The 12,788-nt window shown below is 37.4% G+C and overlaps 1 non-coding gene across 1 annotated transcript; it reads left to right on the top strand.

Moving 5' to 3' along the window:
* The first annotated feature begins 299 nt into the window (after positions 1 to 299).
* TRNAV-CAC (transfer RNA valine (anticodon CAC)) lies at positions 300 to 372 on the top strand. The gene has a single exon. It is a non-coding gene; the product is annotated as a tRNA-Val (tRNA).
* The last annotated feature ends 12,416 nt before the right edge of the window (positions 373 to 12,788 follow it).

Here is a 12,788-nt window from a genome sequence, read left to right as displayed (position 1 = left end):
TTGTATGTGTCAATTTCGTAGTTACGAGGTGTATATTTTGCCTTGATTTTAAAATAAAGGTTGAATATGTTGAAAAGTTTTAAGTTATTCACTTACGTACTTATATGTTTATTTAAGTGTTAATTTTGAACGCATATATAAGTGATCATGCTCTGCTTATCTGTAGATTGAATCACTTGCATGAAATCTCAAAATACTAATGTTTTAGAAACTGCCTGATTATTGGGAATCGATAGTGCACATTAGACATGTATTATGATTCTCATGACACAACTAAAGATTCACATTGCTTTACTATGGTCAGGATAGCTCAGTTGGTTGAGCAAAGGATCCACAATCCTCTGGTCACTAGTTCGAATCTGGTTCCTGGCATATGATATTATATCATACCATATTTTTGATCGATGGATTGATTACATTGATAATATATATAGTTAGTTATTATTTATTAACCTAATAAGGTATGTTTAATTATACTTTGTGCCTCGTTTTGGATGATGATTGAAGTTGTAAAATGGAATTAATCCTCTTGTACAGGCTTTTTATTGCACACTTAAGTTCAATAAAAAAAATTATGTTGTGTATCATGTAGTGTGGTATATTTGTTTGTGTTGAGATTTTAAGCAGTTTCTTTGAGTGATGTTGTAGTTAGATGCCAGTTGTCTGATGTAATACTGAATTGTTCATTACTTTCCATTTGACTTAATTACATCTGAACAGGAGCTTTGTTGCATATATTTTGCATTTTAAGTGTAATCGCCCGAATTTTTAAAACTCGATTAATTATGCTTAATTATTTTTAATTAGCTAAAAATCGTTTTAAATCCTAATTTCAAACTTTATTTTAACTAACGAAATTTTTTATTTCACTTGGACTTTTAATATCGATTGCTCGATTTAACTTTCATATTTAAACAATTTAATATACGAGCTTAACGATCATTTCAAATCTTAATTATTTTCAGATTTCTGATAATTTCGAAACGTTCTTATTTTATTCGGAAACTAAATTTATTTTTTCGTTAAACGATGTTTTTATAAAGAATTACTTTAAAACTTGATTTTAATTAAACATTTCTATTTTTATAAATTTCTGAAAATTACAACAATTTCTGAATTTTTGCCTGATATTGTGAAATTACGAAAATGCCCTCAAGGAACCAAAATTCCATTTTGCTGAATTCGAGGAAGGAATGCCTTCCTTCCCTCCTTCCCTCAATTCTGTACAAGTTCACCCCTTGGACCCCAAGCAATGTTCCTTCTTCTTCACTCTACTTCACCTTATTATCAGACATAAATTTTCACCCATTTCCTCAACCAAAATCAATTAACAAAAATGGAAACTGAAAATTTCACCTCCCTGCTTCTCTCATTCGAGCACCACAACAAACACTACCAACAACAACCACCTCAACCACCTCAACCACCCCGCATCGCCACCAACACCTACCACCAGTCGCAACACCCCCAGCCACCCAGACCACCACCCGCCACCGCAACACCCCCACCAAACTCCCCTTCTCTCTCCTCCTTTCACGACACCCCTGCCCCCTCCCCTGTTTCCTCCCCTTTCTCTACCTCTCCGCACCACCCCCATCACGCTCCACCACCGCCCACCATCACCACCTTGTACACCGAACTCCGCCGCCCACAATTCCCAGCGAGATGTTATTGCGCCGCCCAGAACTGACCGCAAACACCCTAAACTCCCCTGCTTTTCCGCCCCTTTTCGTCCTCCCTCTCCTTCGCGACGCGCCGCCGCGAACCACCCACCATCACCGGCGCCTCCTGACGCGTCTCCGATGCTTCTTCGCCACCCAGGACCTGAGCCCAACTCCCTCCTCCCTTCCTTTTCTCTTTCCTCCTCTCTTCCCTCCCCTGTTCGTGCGTTCCTTCCCGCAAAACCAAACCAGTTTCATTTTGAAACCTTGGTTTTGTTCCTTAACCCATAATTAAATTGGGCCCGGAAACCTAACTATTTGGGCTTTTTGGTGAGTTGAAATTGAATTATTAATTTCAGATTTTCATTTTAGCAATATTATGTTTTAATAACTTTTATAATATAATTATTTACTAATAAAATTGTTATTATTTTTTAGGTTTAATTATCGATTTAATAAAATAAATTACTAGCTTGATTTGGCAAAAACCGAATTTATATGATATTTTCATGTAAATCGATTTATAAAATATATAAATATATTTCGATTAAAATTTCTCTTAATAATAATATTTTCATTAAAATTCGAAATTATACTTTTTATTAAAATTCGTTAATTATAACTTCATTACTTATAAAATTTATTATTTATAAAATATTGATTTAGATTATTTATCGTTATAGTACTAATTCAATAATTTAATATTCTGAAAGAAATCGGACTTGGAGCTCAGGAAGAACGATCCATCAAAACAGGAAGTGTAAAACAACGGTTGAGGTAACGGCTATTGCTAGTACCCGCAATCCCCTTATAAATGTATTATGAAATTATGACGTTATGATTGAATTTATGAATTAAATGTTTTGATGTGTTTTATGGATTGTGGGATGAAATATGATTTGATTGAATTGTTTCTTATAATATGATTTGATTGAGTTTTCTCATAAAATGATGTTTATGCAATGCTATGAAAGAAATGTTATTTTAATGGATCCCAGGATCTAAATGATGTTTTACGATCTAAAAGAGTTATGTTATTTCAACTGAAATACAAGACAAGGCTTGGTAAAATTACATACAACATGATAAATGAAAGTGAAAGACCTGGTTTGTCTGGCAGTATATAAACTACTATCTTCCTATCTACCGGTCATGCATGCACCACAGACATCTGTCCACCCATGGATTACGAGCCCAGGCTCCCATGGTTTATGAGCCCAGGCTCAGGGCCCAGGCCCATGTTACGATGATGAACCCAGGCTCTTATGGGCCCAGGCCCAGTGGAGGATTCCTTCACGGTTCGTACTTGCCGAAAACTAGCATGTTAATTAAAAGTTTATGAATGACGTTTTCATTAAAAGTTTATGAATGAATTAAATGTGATGTTTTATTAAATGTTTTACTTATTTTATTCTCCCTGTGTTATTAAATAAAATGAGTTGAAATGAATTTACGTTGCTAGGGTAGTCGTTACTGAGTCTTCGGCTCACCTTTTTGTTTTCCGTTTTAGGTACTGCGGGAATCGATGGAAACGCGTAGTTGCGAGGAATTTCACTTTTATATTATTCACCTAGTTTATGCTTAATGTTTATAATAGTTTAATTAAAGACTTTTAGTAATTTATGTACTTGTATTTTTGGGAATATAAAGGATTATTATATTAAATTGGAGGTTTTTATGGCTTATGTATGATGTTGCCTTGTAATTTCCAAGAGGGAATTACGGCAGGTAATGTCCCGACCAAATTAGGTTAATTCTGCTGCTAATTATGCTTTAATAATTGAATTAGAGGTCGGGGTGTTACAGTTTGGTATTTAGAGCCAAGGTTCTGCGACCATAAGTGCTAAACCTTACGGGTTTTGCGCGTAATAGAATTCATTAGGCTTTATGCAAAGAGTTTTAAGGAATAAGTTAAAAAGAATATGTTAAAATCATGTTAAGTTAAAATAAAATGAGTGTGAGTGTAGGAACGCACGGGATAAAAGGGATTCATTTCTCCTGTTATGTATGTTTTTCTGATTGAATATGTTATGCGAAATATCAATTATCGAACTTACCAACGGTGCCACGGACGAAGCTCACAACAAAGCGCAACATTCACGATAACGTCGCTCACAATGATTTCCTATGATGATTTCTATGACGAGAAATCTATAGTAGACCCCAAGGAGATGATGGAACGATTAAGAAATGCAAGTACGTTGTCAACTGAATTGGTCAAAGATTCTCGGAAAACAAAAGTCACTAATGTGAACGAAAATGCGTCACTATGTAAGAAGTTTTCACCTCCGAATCCACCAATCTATGACCGCAAGCCGATTCGATGGAATTTGAAGACTAGATTAATCATATGGATCAACTACTCGAGACTTTCGAAATGCTCTAACGAATAGAAGCGGATATCGTGCTAAAACGAATACTTGTTATCGATGTCGAGGAAAAGATCATTTCGTTAAAGATTGTCCTAAACCTTCTCCAACGAATGCCGGAACATCAACCTCGACCAATCATGAACGAAACAACAACAATGCTAAGGATAATCATAATCCATCACCCCACCAACATATGTAAGCGCTTATATAATGAAAGGCGAAGACGACGCCAACGCTGATATTATTTTAATTTAGCTATCTCTCGCTTTAGAATCAAACTTCCCTTGATTTTATGTTTATCGTCACATGTCAGGTTATGAGTTTTCTACCCTAGATAGACTAGGCAAAGTTTAAGCATTACTGTTTTCTTAGAAAGGTTAAGTTAAGCACGGTGCGAACTCAAAGATTTTGGAGATGTGAATTGTTTTGAGGAACTTTTATGGTTATGAAATCTTTAAGGATAGTATAAATGTTAGAGTACCAAACGAGCATAAGGTTGTATTTCATGAGTGGTTGGTCACTAATTAAGTTAAGATTATTCGAAGTTTAAAGCGTTAAAGTTATGAATAAAAGTGATTCTAGGGTTACCTCCCCATGGTGAATGTATTAATGTTTATAAGTACTAAAGTCTATTATCTAGGAGATGATTGGTATGCCTTATGCCTCTATTAAGGAAGCTAAGAAGTTATACAGAAAAGTCATGAACCCAACAAGAGTTATGATAAAGGACCAAATTGAGTTGACACATGAATAAGATCTTGAGGATTTTTACCAAAATAAGCTATCAAGAATTAGTCTGTCAATAAGGTTAAATGATATAGTAACGAAAGAGCATGAGTTTGTATTTTTATAAGTGGCGAATCACCAATTAAATTAAGGTTATTCAAGGTTTAAAGCGTTCAAGTTATGATTGATTTAGGAATTACTTTCCCGCACCCTTCATAATGATTGTTTTGTTATTGTAGGTACCTAAGTGTGTATTCAGATATGTTAAGGAAGCTAAGCTAGAACTTTTAAAAGTTATGCAAGAATATGATTTATGGTGGAAAGATGAAATTGAATTTACACATAGGATTATACCAAAAGAAGTTATCGGGAATTCGTCTGTTAGTTAGGTTGATGGTATTCTTGGTTTACCTTTCCGCATCTTTGATAGGGATTATTTTTGTGTATTTATGTAAAAGGATGCTTGATAATATCCATAAAGGAAGTTGAACTAGAGAATTACAAAGATGTTATCTATGATTTATGGTGGAAACATGAAACCGAGTTGGTGTAAAGCTTTAAGGATCTTACCAAGGTAAGTTACTGAGAATTAGTTTGTCTATCAGGTTGATGGTATCATTGAATGCCGTGAAATTCGAAAAGAATTATGAATGATTGAGGTAATGCAATGGAGTTGAGAATAGGAAATCAACACAATGACATGTCTATAGAACCAGGTAGTCTGAACTAAGTTTTTTAGAAGCTAGATTGTTTATGATAAAGGCATGCTTGATGGCTTAGCATTATCCGCAAAATACGAGATTTTTCGACCCAAGGATAAGTAACGAAGTCGTATGTCTAACGATATATTTCTAGTCACGTGATTGGATTCGAACCCCTACAACGAACGCAATTAATGAAGTCACTCAACATAGAAGAAAGATCGGAGATCGAAATCAAAACGCATCGAATAATGAAATTCAACGACAAAGATTTCTGCAGCAAAGGAGCCAATAGCAAATGAAAGAGAAATGTCTCTAATTATTCGCCCATGAACGAGATGATGTATGAATAACTATGTTTTCTATGAATGATTATGTTATGGTCAACCATGCTCGTGTGTTAGATCAAATGATTATGAATGTTATGAATGTTTTGCTTATGTTGAATTTGAAAATTTCAATTTATGAACTATGTCTCTATGATATGGATTATGTTTATGCTGACATGATTGTACTGGCAATCTAATTGTTATACATGGATGCCGTCTTCGATGGAAGTCCTCCTGAGCTCAGAGTACGAGATTGTGAAAATAAATAACTTTTACAATTGTTTTGAGTATTGCAACTGATAGATAAATATTTATTCTCATTATATATATACATATATTTTCAAAATTATAATTTTTGCACTAAATGTTACTATTTTTGGTAGAAAATACTTTCAAACAAGACCTCACACAGTAAAGTGGGAACGTAGTCTATGCTAACAAGTTTGCCCCTTTTATGTTCTTTGCTCCTCGATCCTATTTAATGAAGTAAAGTGGAGATACGAAAGACGATGGTGGAATGTACTTGACCTTAATGACGATTAAGGATCGACATATAATTTTGCCCCTTTTGTATTCTTTACTCTTCGTTCTAGGTCTCGAGTTGAAGCGGAGTCCTAAAAGATGATGGCGGAATGATTGCTAGACATTGTCAGAATTGAAATCGTGAGGTCTTGGTTTTAAACAAAAAAAAAACATCATACTTTTTTCGAGCGTTTTCAATTCTCAAACAATCATTTTATAAAATTTTCAAGTTTCGAGGACGAAACTTTTTCTAAGGGGGTAAGAATGTAATACCCCGAATTTTCAAAACTCGATTGATTATGCTTAATTATTTTTAATTAGCTAAAAATCGTTTTAAATCCTAATTTCAAACTTTATTTTAACTAACAAAATTTTTTATTTCACTTGGATTTTTAATATCGATTGCTCGATTTAACTTTCATATTTAAACAATTTAATATACGAGCTTAACGATCATTTCAAATCTTAATTATTTTCGGATTTCTGATAATTTCGAAACATTCTTATTTTATTCGGAAACTAAATTTATTTTTTCGTTAAACGATATTTTTATAAAGAATTACTTTAAAACTTGATTTTAATTAAACATTTCTATTTTTATAAATTTCTGAAAATTACAACAATTTCTGAATTTTTGCCTGATATTGTGAAATTACGAAAATGCCCTCAAGGAACCAAAATTCCATTTTGCTGAATTCCCTTGCTCTCCACGTACAACCAGGAAGGAATGCCTTCCTTCCCTCCTTCCCTCAATTCTGTCCAAGTTCACCCCTTGGACCCCAAGCAATGTTCCTTCTTCTTCACTCTACTTCACCTTATTATCAGACATAAATTTTCACCCATTTCCTCAACCAAAATCAATTAACAAAAATGGAAACTGCAAATTTCACCTCCCTGCTTCTCTCATTCGAGCACCACAACAAACACTACCAACAACAACCACCTCAACCACCCCGCATCGCCACCAACACCTACCACCAGTCGCAACACCCCCAGCCACCCAGACCACCACCCGCCACCGCAACACCCCCACCAAACTCCCCTTCTCTCTCCTCCTTTCACGACACCCCTGCCCCCTCCCCTGTTTCCTCCCCTTTCTCTACCTCGCCGCACCACCCCTATCGCGCTCCACCACCGCCCACCATCACCACCTTGTACACCGAACTCCGCCGCCCACAATTCCCGGCGAGATGTTATTGCGCCGCCCAGAACTGACCGCAAACACCCTAAACTCCCCTGCTTTTCCGCCCCTTTTCGTCCTCCCTCTCCTTCGCGACGCGCCGCCGCGAACCACCCACCATCACCGGCGCCTCCTGACGCGTCTCCGATGCTTCTGCGCCACCCAGGACGTGAGCCCAGCTCCCTCCTCCCTTCCTTTTCTCTTTCCTCCTCTCTTCCCTCCCCTGTTCGTGCGTTCCTTCACTAGTGGAAAAAGGGTCATTTGCATCGCACTTTTAAGCACATTTGCATCGCACATTGTGCGTGGCAAAAGATCTCGATGCAAATGACTTTTAGTCATTTGCATCGCACAAAAGTGCGATGCAAATGACCCTTATTTGCGTCGCATATTAAGAAAATGTGCGTGGCAAATGACTTTTCAGGCACCATGTTGAAAAGTCATTTGCCACGCACATTAGCTTAAAGTGCGTGGCAAATGACTTTCAGGCGCCAAAAAAAAAGTCATTTGCCACGCACAATAGCTTAATGTGCGACGCAAATGACAATTTGAGCGCCAAAAAATTAAGTCATATGCCTCGCACATTAAGCTAACGTGCGTGGCAAATGACTTATTTTTTGTTTTTTTTTAAATTGGTTTTTTAATATTTTATTGGGAATTCCGACATGGTCGTCTTTGAAAGTAGACGCTTCCCAATACCGGGAATACATATATAAATAATACCTATCACAATAGTTTACAACGTAATTAACGTTCCCAATAAAAGGCAATTAAATTCGTCATAGATCAACCAACATGTTACAAAACAAACATAAAATTACTACAACAAAGGTATCTAGCTAGAGATCGAGTTCATATTACAAATTAAGCTAAAAGTCGACATTATTCATGAAGTAATCTGCCCAAAAATCTTTCACCTCATTAATCTCCTCCGGTGAATAAGGCAATGTTCTTGAAAAATCCTAAAAAAGTGTAAATAATTCAATTTATCCACGATCGATCAATATAATAGTTTTGTGTACTTCAATTTATTATATAAAGTACGTAGTTTATGAGAGCATACCTTAGTAAGATCTTGACTATGGTGGCCGAGATCATCTCCGGGCACATGAATCCAATAGTATTGGAGTGACAATCATCGTGAAAACACAACTCACTCAAAGCCCTATAATATATAGTGTAATAAGAACGTTAAGACAATCATAAAAATCAAATTTAGGGGCAAAATATTAATTTAGGTAACTCACATAATAAAAACTTGTATTATCGATATATTTAGCCATGCTCCCGAGATCAAAACTTGTAAAAACTGACCAGTTCTGTGCACTGATCTGCACAGCTCAGATCAGAACTGTGCAGATCAATGCACAGAACTGGCCCCACTTCACACAACAAGAGACATGGAATAAACACGTTATGGCTGAGCATAAGTTCCAACGAGTGTACGCTCCTGCCCACTTGCACCTCTGGGATCCCAACACTTGATTGTTTTATCCCAACTACCAGATATTAATTGCCCTGAAATATTGCAAAGTTGAAGTCAGTTAATAGCACAAGCTCCAACAGAAAATAGAGAAATGAATTGCCAATGAAACACAAGTAAAACGTTCTGGCATCAACTTTGAAAATCTCCATTACTCCAAAACAAATCAATTTCTCATCCCCAGTCAACATACGATTTCAAGTTACTAAATGCAAACACAATGTTCTGTTATGACTCAAATAAGAGCTAAATAACTTTAAAGATTCAGAGCATTACTATATCAAGCCAAGTTTTTTTAACAAAGTGGCCATTATGTAATATTTCATTTTTAGGCCTGTGGTAACTGATACCAATAACTAAACTAAAATAGATTACAACACACCATTAAGCTATATTTCTTTGTTCTATCAAAACACCACCAAAATCTTACTCACTTAAGGACCCATACAGAGCGGCATTCAATGTTAACTGCTGACAAATCATGAGTTCGTGACTCCATTAAACTCACCCCTACGTTGAAACCTAGTCTGCTGAGCCAAGAACCATTACTAAGTATGCAACATCCTCACCAAGAAGCTCAAAAAAACCAGTTACTTGGAATCTTGGATACAACTCAGCTCATGGTCATTTAAGTTGAAAACTTCGAACTATTCCAGAAGGTTTCTTTACATGATTGCTTACTAGCAAGAGAATAAACAATGGGAAGTCTGAACTATTATCACATTTCAGCATACCTGTTGTATAAGAGTACTCCACACAACGTACATGTGCTTCATGCTTTCCCAAGACATCCTCTTTCCCATAGTTAAAAACCAGCCTGAAAACCAAACATAAATATTCCACATCAGTCCAATTGTCCAATTCTACTTTAAACTTCCATTTCCCCTTGTCTATATGAAAATAAGGATACAAACTATTGAATACGTGACTGGGGCAAGTAGAGTGAACATTATCAAGTAGCAAGTAAATCTAGCCATTTACTCACACTAGTCAAGATTTAAGAAAGAGTATACTAAATATACTCTCAAGTCTCAGCAACTCAACACTATCCATAGCAACCAAAATATTCAAATGGAACATGCACTCTTTCTAATGATTGAAAGGTAAAATCATGGTAAACCAAGCACCAAAAAAAGTGAGCAACAAACAATCGCAAAAACAGAGTTTAAAAACACCCTTAAAAATGCAGAACTATAAACCTGACACAATGAATGGCAAGACTGCAGGAAAGTGTTAGGTTATGATACATATGACAATTCATAAATCATGCGGAAAAACCATAAAGCCAGGAAAGCATATTATTTACACATAATCATTTAGCATAGTTTAGATGCATACTCTTTGTTGCGTGCCTTCCCTAGCTGCGCCCGAACCGAACAAGAACAAGTCTTTAGGACTCCAAGTGTCGTCCCTCCGTAGATAGTCCACAGCACGTCCGGATCCGCCTTAAGCTTGACCAACTAGGATCGCCCTTAAGGTACTTAGAATTTTCGGCACTTATTAGGCAATTGTATGACTGAATTTTTGCTCTCAAAAATCACTTTGAATACTTGAATACTCGATGAAAAACTCATGTATAAATTTATGACCCTAGGCATATATTTATAGAACCTTGGAAAGGATTTCGAATCCTGTTAGAATACTAATTAATTAATTAGAATCCTATTCGAACTCTAAATAATTAATTTAATCTTTTAGGATTAGGATTTAATCTATGCACGAATTCCGATAGCTTTAGGATTCGTATAGCACGTACACACGCACCGCACGAGCATCACACGCCCATGCGCAAGCCTTGCGGCCCACGCTGTGCGCACGGCGCACAGGCCCACTGCCCGCAGCCCATTTGTGCGCGCGCGCCAGCCTTGGCTGGGACTGGCCTTGCGCTGGGCCTGGTCGAGGCATTGGTGTGTTGTTGGATGCGTGTGGCTTGCTGGGCGATGGCCTGGCTTCGTGCTGGGCCCTCGTCCGGCAGGCCTCGTCCGATGCTTATTCGTACGATACGCTTCCGATTAAATTCCCGGTTCCGGAATTCATTTCCGATACGAACAATATTTAATATTTCCGATTCCGGAATCAATTTCCGTTTCGAACAAATATTTAATATTTCCGTTTCCGGAATTATTTTCCGATTCCGATAATATTTCCGATTCTGACAATATTTCCGTTTCCGGCAATATTTCCGATTCCGGCAATATTTCCATTTCCGATAATATTTTCCGATACGTACCATGTTTCCGTTTCCGGCAACATCTACGACTTGGATAATATTTATATTTCCGATACGATCCATATTTCCGTTTCCGGCAATATCATTGTTTCTGGAGTATTCATTTCTTGCCTGTGACGATCTCAGCTCCCACTGAAACCAAGATCCGTCAATTCCGAATATCCATAGATGGAGTATTTAATTCCATTAAATACTTGATCCGTTTACGTACTATTTGTGTGACCCTACGGGTTCAGTCAAGAGTAAGCTGTGGATTAATATCATTAATTCCACTTGAACTGAAGCGGCCTCTAGCTAGGCATTCAGCTCACTTGATCTCACTGAATTATTAACTTGTTAATTAATACTGAACCGCATTTATTAGACTTAACATAGTGTTAGGTTATGATACATATGATATTACATAAATCATGCGGAAACAACCATTAACCAAGGAATACATATTATTTACACATAATCATATAGCATAATTTAGATGCATACTCTTTGTTGCGTGCCTTCCCTAGCTGCGCCCGAACCGAACAAGAACAAGTCTTTAGGACTCCAAGTGTCGTCCCTCCGTAGATAGTCCACAGCACGTCCGGATCCGCCTTAAGATTGACCAACTAGAATTGCCCTTAAGGTACTAGAATTTTCGGCGCTATTGAGCAAGGAATGTGGCTGAATTTTTCTCTCAAAACTCACTTTGAATACTTTTTAAAAACTCGTTATCAATTGTGAACCCAGGCCACATATTTATAGGGATATGGAAAGGGAATTGGAATCCTATTCAGATACAAATTAATTAAACCTAGAATCCTACAAGAACTCTAATTAATTAATTTATCAAATAGAATTAGGAATTTAATCATTAACCGAACTCTGCACGTTTTAGGAATCGTGCATGAACACAAACACTTACGCACACACACACGGCAGCCACGATGGGCCGCCCATGCGCGTGCGTGCGAGCAGCAGCCCACGCAGCTAGGCCTACGCGAGCTACAAGCCCACGTAGCTCCTGCGCGCGCTGCGCGCGCTGTGCGCGCTGCCACGGCCTGCTGGGCCTGGCCTTGCGCTGGGCCTGGCGTGGCCTTGGCTGTTCGTGTGGCGCGCTTGGCTAGCTGGGCGATGGCCTGGCTTCGTGCTGAGCCCTCGTCCGGCAGGCCTCGTCCGATGCTTATTCGAACGATACGCTTCCGATTAAATTTATTTAATATTTCCTTGGTCCAAGTATGCGAACAATATTTAATATTTCCGATTCCGGAATTAATTTCCGTTTCGAACAAATATTTAATATTTCCGTTTCCGGAATTATTTTCCGATTCCGATAATATTTCCGATTCTGACAATATTTCCGTTTCCGGCAATATTTCCGATTCTGGCAATATTTCCATTTTCGATAATATTTTCCGATACGTACCATGTTTCCGTTTCCGGCAACATCTACGATTTGGATAATATTTATATTTCCGATACGATCCATATTTCCGTTTCCGGTAATATCATCGTTTCCGGAGTATTCATTTCTTGCCTGTGATGATCTCAGCTCCCACTGAAACCAAGATCCGTCGATTCCGAATATTCATAGATGGAGTATTTAATTCC

This window comes from Spinacia oleracea, chromosome 4 (assembly GCF_020520425.1).
Source record: "Spinacia oleracea cultivar Varoflay chromosome 4, BTI_SOV_V1, whole genome shotgun sequence".
Lineage (NCBI taxonomy): Eukaryota > Viridiplantae > Streptophyta > Magnoliopsida > Caryophyllales > Amaranthaceae > Spinacia > Spinacia oleracea.
The sequence above is the reverse complement of the archived record's forward strand: the minus strand, read 5'-3'. Positions and strand labels throughout refer to the sequence as shown.